The sequence below is a fragment of the Gossypium hirsutum genome, chromosome D01 (assembly GCF_007990345.1).
Source record: "Gossypium hirsutum isolate 1008001.06 chromosome D01, Gossypium_hirsutum_v2.1, whole genome shotgun sequence".
In the NCBI taxonomy this organism is placed as follows: Eukaryota; Viridiplantae; Streptophyta; class Magnoliopsida; order Malvales; family Malvaceae; genus Gossypium; species Gossypium hirsutum.
The window spans coordinates 8,931,392-8,945,101 of NC_053437.1; the positions used below are offsets into that span (position 1 = coordinate 8,931,392).

Sequence of the window (13,710 nt, forward strand, 5' to 3'; positions counted from 1 at the left end):
AGTTAGTAGATATTTATGATGGTTCATCCATGGAAATTTAAGAAAAGAAAAGGACTAAATTGGAAAGTGGAAAAATAAAATATGATAATTAAATTAAATAACAAAATATCATCTTTTTCATTATCTTCCCCAAATTATTTTCATGGAAACCCTAGCTAAGAGAAAAGAGTTCAAGCAAGCTAAATTGGCTTAATTGGGTAACCATTCTTGTCCAGTTTTTAGTAATTTTTTCTATTTTTGAGATCGTAGTAACCTAATCTACCTATTTTGGAGATTAACTTGTAAAGTTATCAAAGTATTAAAATTTTTCCATGGATGAGTATGCTGAAATTTTGAATTTGTGATAGAAAATGAAAGGTTGTTGATAGATAAACAACTTTTGTAAAGTGAATTTTGATGAAATTGTGATTTAGGGACTAAATTGTAAAGATGTAAAATTCATGAAAAATTTTTGAATGTTATGAATTACATGGGTTGTAAATGTTATATGAAAAATCTAGTTAGACTTGTAATAAGGATTAAATTGCATGAATTTCATTTTCCGAGCCTAGGGACGAAATTGTCATTTATTAAAAATATAGGTGCAAAATGGTAATTTTTCCTAGTATGTGAATTGTATGAAATTGAATGTGAATTGTATTCAAATGAGTTAAATGTACTCATATAGATCAGGATAGACCTAGTTCAGAATTGGATCGAGGAAAACAAAAAGTATCGGATTAGTAGCCTACGAACATGAACAATTATCGAGGAGGTCCGTGTAACTAAATTATGTATATTAATATGTTTGAATTGAACGTTGTATATGTGTGAATTGTATAAATGTCTTATGTATGAAAATCATCATATCCGATAATACCCGATAAACGTTAAGTCTCGTTTGAATAAATAAAATTCGATAGATACAGGATTTCCCATATTGGTTGTGGTCCTTCATATGTTGCAGACACACCATAACTCTTACGATCATCCTGTTATAAGCCCTCTTGAGTTTCAAATTACATGGTTCCTGCGAGCATCCTGATCGGTATTGATTCTGCATGTGTTGTAGTCATACCGTAGCTCTTTATGAGTGTCCTGTTATATGATCGATATGGATCCTGCATATAATACGGACATACCATAGCTCTTTGTGAGCGTCCCGATATAGGCTCTTTATGAGCTTCCTGATATGCCTCGCTTGAACTTCTTGATATATGGCTATCCGGAGCTTCCTGATAATAGCTCTTTGAAGTTACCTATTCAGCTCACATGAGCTTTCTATTTCAAAATTTTATGAGTTTCCTGTTATACATCCCGGATATGCTTTCTGTTACATGGCTTATATGAGCTTCCTATTATATGGCTCGAGAGAGTGCTTCCTGATTATGTACCCTAATGGGTACCCCTAAATATGAGTTGAAGGATTACAGTTTTGTACACTTTGAGTGTACTACATGTTTATCCATCGATATTTCAAATAAATTCAATGGGCAAAGTTTTGATATGGTTAAACTGAGCTTAAGATGATTCGTCATGGAAATGCACATGTTAAATGGAAATATGATATGAAAAACATATGTATATGAAAGTTATTACATGATGAGCTCATCCTTGATTCTTGATGTTTACATGTAATACATGACTAACAAGTTTCTTTAGATTATATGTATTTAGGCAAATTGCCAAATTTCTTTGGATGAATTTTGTATGTTTATCTTAAATTGAAATGATTGGTAAGTTAATTTTCTGTTATACGAACTTACTAAGCATAATATGCTTACTCTGTTTTCTTTCCTCTATTTTATAGTACTCGAAATCTCGTGAAGGTTGGAACTTGGTCGGAGACACATCATACTATCCCTTAGACTTCTCAGTATATAAAGCAAACTAACTTTTGGTATAATGGCATGTATAAGCTAAGTTAAGCATAAAGAAGAAATATTTTGGTTGGAATCAGCCATTGTAATGGCTTGTAATAGTTATATTTTAAAGTAAAAGTATATATAATTGTGTGTAGCTTTATCAGGCTTGGTATGTGTTCGAAATGACTAAGTGATGCAAAGCATATCGTTATATTGATGGTTAAATTGAGTTAGCACATTAGGTCCAATATGCATATAGGTGATATTATGTCATACTTAATACATGAAGTTGGCTTGATTTGAATGGTTTGAATTGGTTGGTGAACATGTTTATTAAGTGTTTTTGTAGGTGGAAGGCAATTAGGGTGAGAAATAAGACTTAGAAATGGCCTTATTTTGTCCACACAGGCATGTGTCTCAACCGTGTGTCACACACGGCTATGCGTACGAGTGTGTGGTTTGGTCGTGTGTCCCCTACATCTTAAAATTTGAGACACAGAATGCTTCGAATTGCTCACACAGGTAGAGACACGGGCGTGCGTCTCAACCGTGTGTGCCACACGGCCTAGCACATGGGCGTGTGACCCTTGCACCTAATTTTTGAAAATTAAATTATCCAGACGGCCTAGCACACGGACGTGTGGCTGGCCATGTGACCCAAGTCAGAGAGTTACAGGGGAATGGACACGGGCTGGGACACAACTGTGTGCCTCACATCGAATGCCCACACGTCCTGGGACACAGGCATGTCACTTGGCCATGTGAGCCACACGGCCTAGCCACATGGGTGCGTGTCCCCTGCACTTAAGAAAAATTTTGAGATTTTGTGAAAAATTTTTTGAGTTCCTGATTTAGTCCCGACTTGTTTCTAAAACATAAATTGGGTCTCAAGGGCCCATTCAAGGGACATTATGATTGAATATGTTTTATTTCGGTTATGAATAGTAAATGATATGTGTAAGCTATTTTTAAATCTGTAAATACTGGTAATACTCCGTAACCCTGTTCCAATGACGAATATGGGTTAGGAGTGTTACAATAATCTAACTATCATTTTCTTTGTAGATTCCTATAATAACCCATCATTTGGAGCCTTCTCTATCACATTAGAATTGGAAAAACTAATAACCATCTAATTAACACCCATTTAATGAACTGTCGTTACCGCCCTAACTCGCCAAGTATTCTGCAAAGTATTCCACACTTCCATTTTGTTTGAGGGCTTCTCAGCTATTTTTTTCATCAAAGTTAATTTCAAAACATGAGAAACCTTATCTATACTTTCATCCAGATCAATCTTACACTTATTTCCCATTTCAAACCAGACCTTAACATGCAATGGGTAAGAGTACTTATATAATATGTCCCTTTTATTGTTAGGATCTAGTGCCCTAAGTATAGTATTTTTGTTAATTTATACTTAAAAATTTTCAAACTAGTTGGTTTAAATAAAAAATATCATTATTGATCTGTCGTAATTCAATGTATTAGATTAAACTAGTTGTTATACTTGAGGAGCTTGGATACGAGCAACTTTAGTATGTTTGAGTTATGTTTTCTTAGTTTAGTTTAAATTCAATAAAAAGTGCATTTTAAGTCTTTTATTGACCTTAGGGGCCGAATGAGGCCTAAAGGTGAGATAAGGTACTTAGTAAATGTGTAGGAGACTATTCAAAGGCATAAGAACTCAAATCTAGTCGCTATGTTGCAACACAGGGAGTGTGATGTCGCAATGCAGGGAGTGTGATGTCACAACATAGGAGCAGAATGCCAGGATTGTTATACTGCCTTGGGTGTCATGACATAGCCAAGGGATGTCGTGGCACACCTTTGAAACTACCTCTGAACCATGCATACTGCCTTCAATATCTCGACACAAGGACTAAGGTGTCGCGACATCAGTCCTGTATAGGAAGAACTAACGAGCTAGGGGCATTTTGGTCTACACAATGGAAATTAAAACACGAGAACATCAGTTGACCTAGGGTTACGGACGACGACAACCCAAACTCTATAAATAGGCTATTAAAACACTTGTTTAAAGAACAACTTTTACATTCTAAGTTTTTCTTTGTAAATTTAGTCTTTAATTTTTCCTTTCTTTTAGGCTTTAGGTTTATTTCAATTCTTTTCTATTTCATGTTCATTGGAGAACGTGAGTTGTAACTATGATCAAACTACTGTGGTTTCTGTGCTTCAATTAATATAATTCAGGATTCTCTTAACCTTTTCTTTAGATTCATTATTTATGCTTATATTTATTATCAAGATTATTGTGTTCACAAGATCCACAAGGAACTAATCCTTTTATGAGGGATTAGTGAGTGGAAGTGTGATTAATTAATTGCTATGTAGGGTTTTCTTAGCGGATCAGCTATTTAGTAGAGAAAGAAGTTAAACCCTAGGCTTGATGACCCTAGGAAGTCATTTAGGTGAGAATTAACCCAAAATTAGTATGACCTATCTGTGAGCACCTTCGCCCTGAATCGGTTTAGACTGTGAGCTCGAGAGATAAGTAGTTCTTGCTGACTTGTTAGTTTAATGGAAGATAGAGAGATCTTGCTAGGGTAGCAACTAGTTAATTGAGTAGAAACCCAAAATAGCAATTAGTTATGATTACCAAAGTGAGCTAATCACTCATACTTAGATTTGATTAAGTTAGAACTTATATATACGAAGCTCACTTTCTTTTTGTTATTTTTATTTCATTATTTATAAAACCCCAAAATATTTTTTTTATGTTTTATCGTACTATAATTTATTTAAACTACTAATCACTTCTATTTCCATTTAGGTTGACATTAATTTAGTACTCGCCTCCTTTGGGTACAATCCTCGAAGTACTTACCTACTTCGTTGTAACTACTAACCAGTTTTTTTAATAACTAGCAACCAATTGTTATGTCTTTGTGTGATGAGACTAAGGTAGAGCAGCGGCGATCGAAGACTGGCAAAGAAGTGGAAACCAGCAAAAGGTATAGAAGCAGCTATGGCAATAGTGGCGAAGAAAAAAGTGAAAAGCAGCAAAATGAAGAGAAGCAGCAGTGGTGGCAACGACAAAAAAAACAAAAAAAAGCAAGGAAAAATTTAGGGATTAGGGATTGGAATGGGAAAAGAGAAGGGGAATATCGGGACTAGGGTTATTAAAAAGTGGGGACTAGTAACAAGGGTAAAATTTTGGGGCTAATAAAATTGGTTCAGGTTGGGCCCAAGCTGAAAAACCCTTGCTTGAAGCCTTGCCCATTTTTAAAGCGGGCCTCATTCCTAAACCCAAGCCCATTTTTTGAGCCTATATTTTTGCTCAAATACTCCCATATTTTGGGCGGTCCTTCAGGCCAGATCAGGTGGCTCGGGCCATGGACCGATCTAGTTTCAGTACATGACTTGTACTAGGGGAACACCTATAGAGCTAGCTACTAATTCAGAGAAACTAATTCGCCAAAATCCTCGACAGCAACAGTAAATGCATAATAAATCACCTATTGTAGGTAATTTACCACCCCAAGACAATCCATTGTTTGACAAGATTAACAATAATATCCCAGAGGACTTACCACCACAAACATAACTTCTCGCAAACATACAGGTAATGCAAAACGAAAGAACCTTAAGGGACTATATGCTGCCAAATATGAAGAAAGTTCAAGGAAACATCACAAGGCCGGTCATCACGGATAACAATTTTGAAATAAAACCGGCCATGATTCAGATGATCTAGAACAATTTGTAGTTTAGAGGCACAATGACGGAGGACCCAAATCAGCATTTAAAACGGTTCCTTCAGCTTCGTGATACATTTAAATATAATGGGGTCATCGATGATGCTATTCGTCTTCGGCTGTTCCCCTTCTCCTTAATCGATAATGCATTTTCTTGGTTAGATTCACAGACATCAAGATCTATCACGACATGGGATGAACTTGCAGGGAAATTTCTACAAAAGGCTTTCCCTATTAGCAATACGGTCTAACTAAGAAGAGATATCACAACATTTAAACAGTTAGAAGGAGAGAGCTTTCACGAAGCTTGGGAGCATTTTAAAACGCTAATACAGAGACGCCCACATCATAGGTTACCTGAGTGCCTGAGACTGCAAATGTTGTATAACAAATTGGATGTGCACACACGTTCAAGACTAAATGGAGCCATATGAGGAGCTTTAATGAACAAAACATACAAAGATGCGTTTGAACTGATAGAAAACATGGCAATAAACTCCTGTTAGTGGCCAATTGAACACTATACATAACTCAATTTGATAGATCAGTATCCAATTTTAATGAATTTCGAATTTCCCTTTTTTATGTGTTCATACAAGCTTAATTTTCTAAAAATTTTAAATTCGTGAGATTAGGTAAAATTAAAGGTTTACATTTGTAATAATAGGTTAAATAGGATGTTTAGAAACTTAATTAAGGTTTAGCAACAAAAATCGAGTGAGGAAACCTTATATTTCGGTAAAATGAGTTGATTTCTAACTCATTTGATCTAATTAAAAGGTATTTGATCTTAATTTAATAAATCCTTAATGAATTTAAGCAAATAGAATATTTTCCCCTTTTAAAAGATCGCATAAGCTTGATTTTTTTTGAAAAAAATTAAATTGGTGAAATTGGATGAAATTGATGGTCTAGATATGTAATTAGATGATAGTTAGGATGTATGAAGTTGAAATCTAAACTTAGAAGTGAGATTTAAGTGGTTAAACACCTATTTCAGCAAAATTAGTTAAGTTTTTGGTATAGATGTTAAGAGGCTTTGATCTATGATTTTGGAATAATTTAATGGTGTTTGTTGTCATTAGTAATGCCTTTGTAATGTGTTTTATGCGTATGAAAAGTTCCAATTCATTTGGGAGCCTCCACAAGCATGGACAAAGGCAAATTAAAGCTTACTTAAGCATGATAGTTGAAGTAATGGTTGCTAAGTGAGTGGTCTAATATACTGCATTTAAACTCCATTACACAGGCTAAGGTAACATATGTAAATCACCAGCTTAATTAATATGTGAACCTTGATTTCTTCTGTGCAAACCATTGCAATTTTGTTTGAGTGTAGGGTATGCATTCTGTGCGATTTTAATGAGCCAAATGCATGAATTTAAAATGTGTATGTAGTTATAAGAATAAAATAGGCAAGTTGTAGTTGTAAACCATGTACTTAACATGATAAGTGTGTATAAATTGTGCATTTCATTATTGCGTGCGTGTGTGTGAGCATAATATTAAAGGCGAGCTAATGTACTAAAAAGGTATGTGTATATATACAATATATATATGCGCGGGTTTTGTTATATATAATATATATGAGTGGGTTTTGATATATATAATATATATGCGTGGGTCTTGATTATATATATAATATATATGCATATATGAGTCTTGTTTTATATAATATATATATGTATATGGGTTTTGTAATGCTTGCAAACTAATAAAAATATATATAATGTGAACTCTTATAACATATAAATTTTACTGATAATGTACATCTATGCATGCATGAACCAATATGTGAATTATGAGCTTTACGGTAATCCAAGCTCTGATTTAGTGTAAAATTATATTATTGTGAAATGTTAGGTGCGAGCTCAACTATAATGCGAGCCAATTATATTTGTGTAATGTGTTATATTGTGAACCATGTTAACTTGGCGAATTATATTACTATGGCGAATTGTGTTAATTTGGTGATTTGCATTAATATGGCGAATTGTATTAATTTGCCAAACTGTGTATTGTGAGATTTTGAGTTATATTGTATGTCAACTAAGCTATTGCATGCCCTATGCTAAATAAATTATACGAATAATGATTTATGTGAGCTATGTCATGAATGATATGTGAATTGTGTTATGTGTGCAATATATGTTGCATAAAAGTTATATTATTTGCGAACCATGTTCTATTGCGAATTGTGAATTGCGAACTGTGTTATAATGTGTGAGCTCTGCTTAACTGTGAGCCCTATTATACTGAATATTGTGAATGTGTTAAATAGATATTTAGGCATTGTGACCTTATGGAACCATTGGATATAGTTGGCATGTCATAGGATTTTGAGTACTCGCCCTCATTATTCTGATGAGCATTGTACCCGAAGATAGCGTTGGAGAGATAAGGGAATGTCGAGCATAGCTCCATTCAACGGAGATAGCGTAGGGCTCTATGAGTCGAGTGTGTTGAAAAGTGTAAGCATTAATGCTACACTTATATCGGAGATAGCATAGGGCTCTTTGAGTCCAAAAGTGAGGCGTTATAAGAAGATCTGTTTATCCAATGTGTAGTGATAGAGTCCAATTATAGGTGGTGGTAGAGTCTCCTATATGTTTCATAATCACAAAAATGTCAATTTATCATTATTTGAGATATATGAGTTACGATGTGGTATGAATGAATTATTATATTGAATGAACTGTTATATTGTATGAACTATTATATTGAATGAACTGTTATTATGCATGAACTGTTATTTCATATGAATTGTTATTTTATGCGAACTACCTGTTCTATGTGAACTGTTTAATTCGTGTTAACTATTATCTTGTGTGAGTTGTGATAAAAAGTGAATCATTTAGGCATGCCTATTTCACTTAACCTGACTGATGTGTTTATTTGTAGATGTTTGAGCACTCACTGAGCTTTCATAAGCTCACACACTCTTTTATATCATTGCAGTGATTTAGCTTGTAAAGAGGTAGGGAAGTGAGTCATCCAAGTGATCCATAACGAAGCTATACCTTGGTAATTGAGGAAGGCAATGTGGGACCAAATAGTGAGATTTAGAATTATACTTTATTATAATCGTTGGATTGTAATTAGACATTATGGACTCTTTAATTGGTCTGATTTGGAACTTTTATCACTGCTTCAGATAGATGATTGAATGGTAGATTATGAATATATGATGAATGGTATGAGCAATTGTTCGACTAACTTGTAATTGCAGCTTGAAGGGTCGCTGGGTATCGAGGTAAGTCTTATATGTTTTATGTGTGATGTGGAAATTAATCATGAGTTTAGTTTGCATGAAATGTAAAATTGGACAAATAACGTAAATAGTAGGTGTCCTATGAACTAATTAAATGATGATGATTTTATGAAGAAATGCATGATGTTTTAATGAATCTTCCTAAATAAGATATATACGTATAAATTCTACAATACTATTTTCAGACATTGTGAAATGGAGTTTTTTTTTTCAACATTTTACTATACTACGTTTTAAATCTAATTATATGTTTTTAAACAAAACGGTTTTCCAAGCCCTTACAAATATAGACTTTTAAAAATACCTTATTGCATGCATGTATGTTTAACTGAAGTTTTCGAGGTAATTACCTGTTAAATACTAAATTACGAAGTAGTCTTGTTGTTGATTCGATGATCAGAGTAGCGCAACGAAAGCATGATTTTAGGATTTTAAATATTCTCTGAATGATGCGTAGTGTGATTGGTCAGTTGGTGTGCTTTGTGGTGGTTTAAACGAAGAGTCACTTTGGTGGCTAATGTGACCTTCGAAATTCGAGTCGGACCGTCCCGGTAGGGTTTTGGGCACCACATATGATTTCGGAATTTATTACTATAAGTATCACAAGGCTTGATTTTTATAAAAATTTTAAACTTTTTTTGTTCCTAAAAAACATTGCTTTCTAATCCAATTTTTCCAACATTTATCCCCTTGATTAACAACCACTATCAATACAACTTCCACGAAGAAGACAAAGAAAAACTCGAAAGATCTAGACCTTAAAGGAAATTCCCTACAATATGTTTGAACACCATAGAGTAATTGGATGAAAGTGTACTTATTAAGGTGGTAACCATACCCTTTTGTAATGATAAGAAATTTTAATTCTCTAGACATGTTTGGCTGATAGAGCGCAATTACACTGTAATTTTGTATGTTATGTTTGGTAATATAAATTGTAATTGCACAACTATATAAATTTAATTTCTGAAAAAGAGTAATGATTATTACGAAAAATCATTAATAATATTTGAAAAGAAAATTCTTTAAATAAATAACGATTTTCATATGTAATATGTTAGACCAAGAAAGTATTTGACAGTATGATTACTAAAAAAATTAACAAGAAAAATAAGCACCCTATGCAATTGTATCTAATTACCCTAGCCCTCCATATTTGTTAAGTTATTCCTTCTCTAACATGAAACATAAATCTCTTGTAATCGTCAGTGAGTCTTTGGCTAAATATAAAAAATTTAAAATTAATGCTATATAATTTTGTTAAAATTAGTATAAATCATGTAAAATAAATAATATATAATTTAGTAAAATATTTAGTAAGTCAAATTGTATTAAAAAAACATTTCTCGTCAATAAAAATTTTAGATTATTTAAATGAGGTTAATAAAATAACATATAATTATATTTTTAAAAATAAAATATATATCCTAAAATTATAATACTATTATTATATTAAAAATTATTAGACTTAAACCATGTACAAGCGTGTTTAAAAAGTAATAGAATAAATGGATTTGAGTATGATTATTTGTAATTTATTCATGTAATTACTCAATTTCACATTCTCCTAAGAATGAAATAGTGTAATTGGAGTGCTTCGAGTACACTCAATTCAATGGGATTTACTAAGTGTATTGTTAACCAAACATGCCCCATATAAGTAATTATTAGCAATTACATCCAAATTTAATTATTAGATAATTTTCAAACACAATGCTGTTTTGTTGGTGGAAAAAACTCGAGATCCAACTTGAAAAGGAATTCTCATGATGCGATGTGAGAAAAGAAAACTCTAAAAAATCAGAGAAAAGTACCAGAGATGATTTGGGGTTTCTGGAATATGGAGTTGTGGAAAAAAATAATTGAACACTTTAGTTTTAGGGCAGAAGTTAAAGTAGGTGGTGAAATTTCCTTAATTCAATATGGGAACAAATGAGGTAAAGAAGAAGTGGTATAAAGATCATAGCATCTTTGTTTCTCTATAATGCAAGGGTTGTTGCTTACATAATTCCACTAGTAAAAGCCTTCATTTGTCACTTTAACCATGCTTTCCCTCCCTTATCCAATCTCAACGAACCCTGTTTGTCAAATAGGGCCACTTTGCCAACATAATGTTGCACACCAATCCCTCTTTGTAGGTAGGGGCTAACAATCCACTCCCATGGCATAAAATAAGACATTTGAAAGCAACTTCACCAATGATTTTATGTAGAGGGGAAAGAAATCAAACGGTACTTCGATTAAATTATTGAAGTGATCATTTATTAATGAAATGAGTTAAGCATGGAATATATTTTTATATGTGTGTTGTTCACGGTGTGGCTCTACTTACCCCATTAGGAAAGCTTAAAATCAACCCCTTAAATGGAGTAAAAGTTAAAGATGAAAGACAAACCTCTTTTTCATAGTCACAAATTCCAACGCATCACCATGAATGTGATTATTCACTCTCTACATAAATTGAGATTAAAGTAGCATTGCCATTATAATACAACTTTGAATTTTTCGCTATATATAATTGTCAACATATGGATCTCATAATTTATTTAGTTATATTTTGATTTAAACCGTTATATTGATGAATAATTTTAAAAATCCCTAAAAAGAATTTTTTTTAAAAGAAAAACTGATGAATTTAGCACGATTAGACAATAAATCGGCGAGTCGGAGTTGAAGAAAAAGGTAAGGAGACAACGCCACGTGTACTCGTATATCTACGGCCCACTTAGCATAGTGGGACCCAAAGTCCATGCTGGTCACGGTTCCCTAGAAGCGTAAAATCCGGGAAATTTTACAATTTTAAAGAAAATAAATAATATTTGATGTAGGGGGCCGTCTCACAATATCCTGCCACGTGGCAAGCAATAACCGTTGACTACATACATGGTGCAATGTGGGCCCACATGGTGCTTTTGAGATCAATAACTGCACAAGCATCCACGTGGGTTTTTTTTTTTCACTTGGGCCCACCTGGAAAATATATTTAAAAAATTAGACGCCATCTTTGCCGTTTGTTGTGAAGACTTTGGGAAGGTTGGAAGACACAAGCGAAACTAGATATATTAGATTTTGTTGGTCTTATCTCTTATGGAAAATGCTTTTATTTTTAGTTTTGAACTCAATTCAAAATAATCACCATTTCTTTTTTCGTTGCAAAAATTCAATCATATATCTTATTTCAATTTAGGAAATTACTGGTTTATCCCTATAAATATAATATAATTACAAATATATATTGAAAAATCATAAAATATAACTATACTAAGAATATAACCTATTTATATCAACTACCCCAAGGATGAAGCTAAAAAAATTTCTTTGACGGAATTAAATTGTATATTTTTTATTATAGTGAAAATGTAACTTCACAATTTTAATAATCTTTATTTATATAATTTTTAAATGATTAAATCAAATTTTTTATCATTTTTAGAGGGTTAAAGTATAATTTTACTATTACTAATTTAAAATTTTATCAATTATAAAGGGACCTAAATGAAAAAAATTTCATTATAGAGGTGGCAAGACTCTGCCTACCCCTAACTCCGCCCCTGAACTACGCATTATGAGATTTAAACCTATCTATGATGATTGTGCATACTTTAATTCGTTAGAATTTGGTCATCATATTTTACAAAAATGGAGAAGTTAATTGAATTAGGTAATATCATTAATCTAACAATTAATATGTAGCAAATTAACTATTAAAGTTGATGTATTTATCCACAATTGAAGTGACTTGTTAGGTTTGGTAAAATATAATGACCACCTTTTGAGAAATTAACATATAAGGGTGAACTTTTCAATTTTCAGAAAATGAAATTATCTTAAATTTTATATGTAAGAAAAAAGATCTAGTAAATGGAGATCTACAGACACTAAAATAAAAACTTAGTTATATTTTTAAAAATATAAATATCACCTTGAGACACTAATTAACATATTTTTCACAAAGATATTCTAGCCATCTAAATTGGGTTGCCTCAACAGATGTCTCTAATGTATTCCTTTTTGTTTGAAGATTAGGGTTGAGTGATACCTTTGAATTGAAATGCTAATTTGGAGATGATCTCCCTCAATAATTTCCTCATCCTCAATCCTGAGCCTTGTAAAGTACTAGAGAATCATGAATGCATATATGAATACTCAATAAAATTAAAATATCAAAGTTCATGATGATTTCAGCTCAAATCTTTTCATGCATAAAAAAAATTATATTTTGTATAAAATTATTTTAAAAAACACCTCATAATGTATGTTATTTTGAAAATTAATAATAATAACACAATTTTATCATGTTTTAGTTTGGCATATAATATTCATTCTTCCTACATGCTTTTCAGATATATGCCAAATGAACTAAAATGACGTATTCTCAGTAGCTCACAACATCCCAAAGCTATGAATATATATAATATAGGTAACGTATTTAGTCGATAATAAGTAGAGAATTTGTTTTTGAGTTTTATATCCTTCTTGGATAATTTTAAAAGTGTGCCCATCAGTTTGGTTTATTTAAGATTCATTTTCCAAATAATTTTTGCAATCATCGAGTTAGATTTTTTATTTTAAGGTATTTTACGGAGCGAGCCCAGTAACTAATCATTGGCATCTGTAGACCCATTAAGGAGTAAATGTTAGCCAGGAGTTTTAAAACTGCTCTATACCCAAGACGCGGATCAAACCCTCAACCACTGGTTAAGCTAAGATAAACCCTTGTCATCTCACATTATTCTTGTGATGAATTTTTTTTTAAATATTGGGTATAATTATAAGATATAATATTTACATTTATAGTGAAAAATTTAAGTTTAAACTCTTGAGTTTTTTCTCTTATACTATCACTTTTTACTTAAAAGTATCTCGGAATTAATAT

At 32.4% G+C, this 13,710-nt stretch overlaps 1 non-coding gene across 1 annotated transcript; it reads right to left on the reverse strand.

Annotated features, from left to right (window-relative positions):
* Window positions 1–5,812: 5,812 nt before the first annotated feature.
* On the reverse strand, window positions 5,813–5,918 carry LOC121214233 (small nucleolar RNA R71). The gene has a single exon (XR_005909819.1). It is a non-coding gene; the product is annotated as a small nucleolar RNA R71 (small nucleolar RNA).
* Between the last annotated feature and the right edge of the window lie 7,792 nt (window positions 5,919–13,710).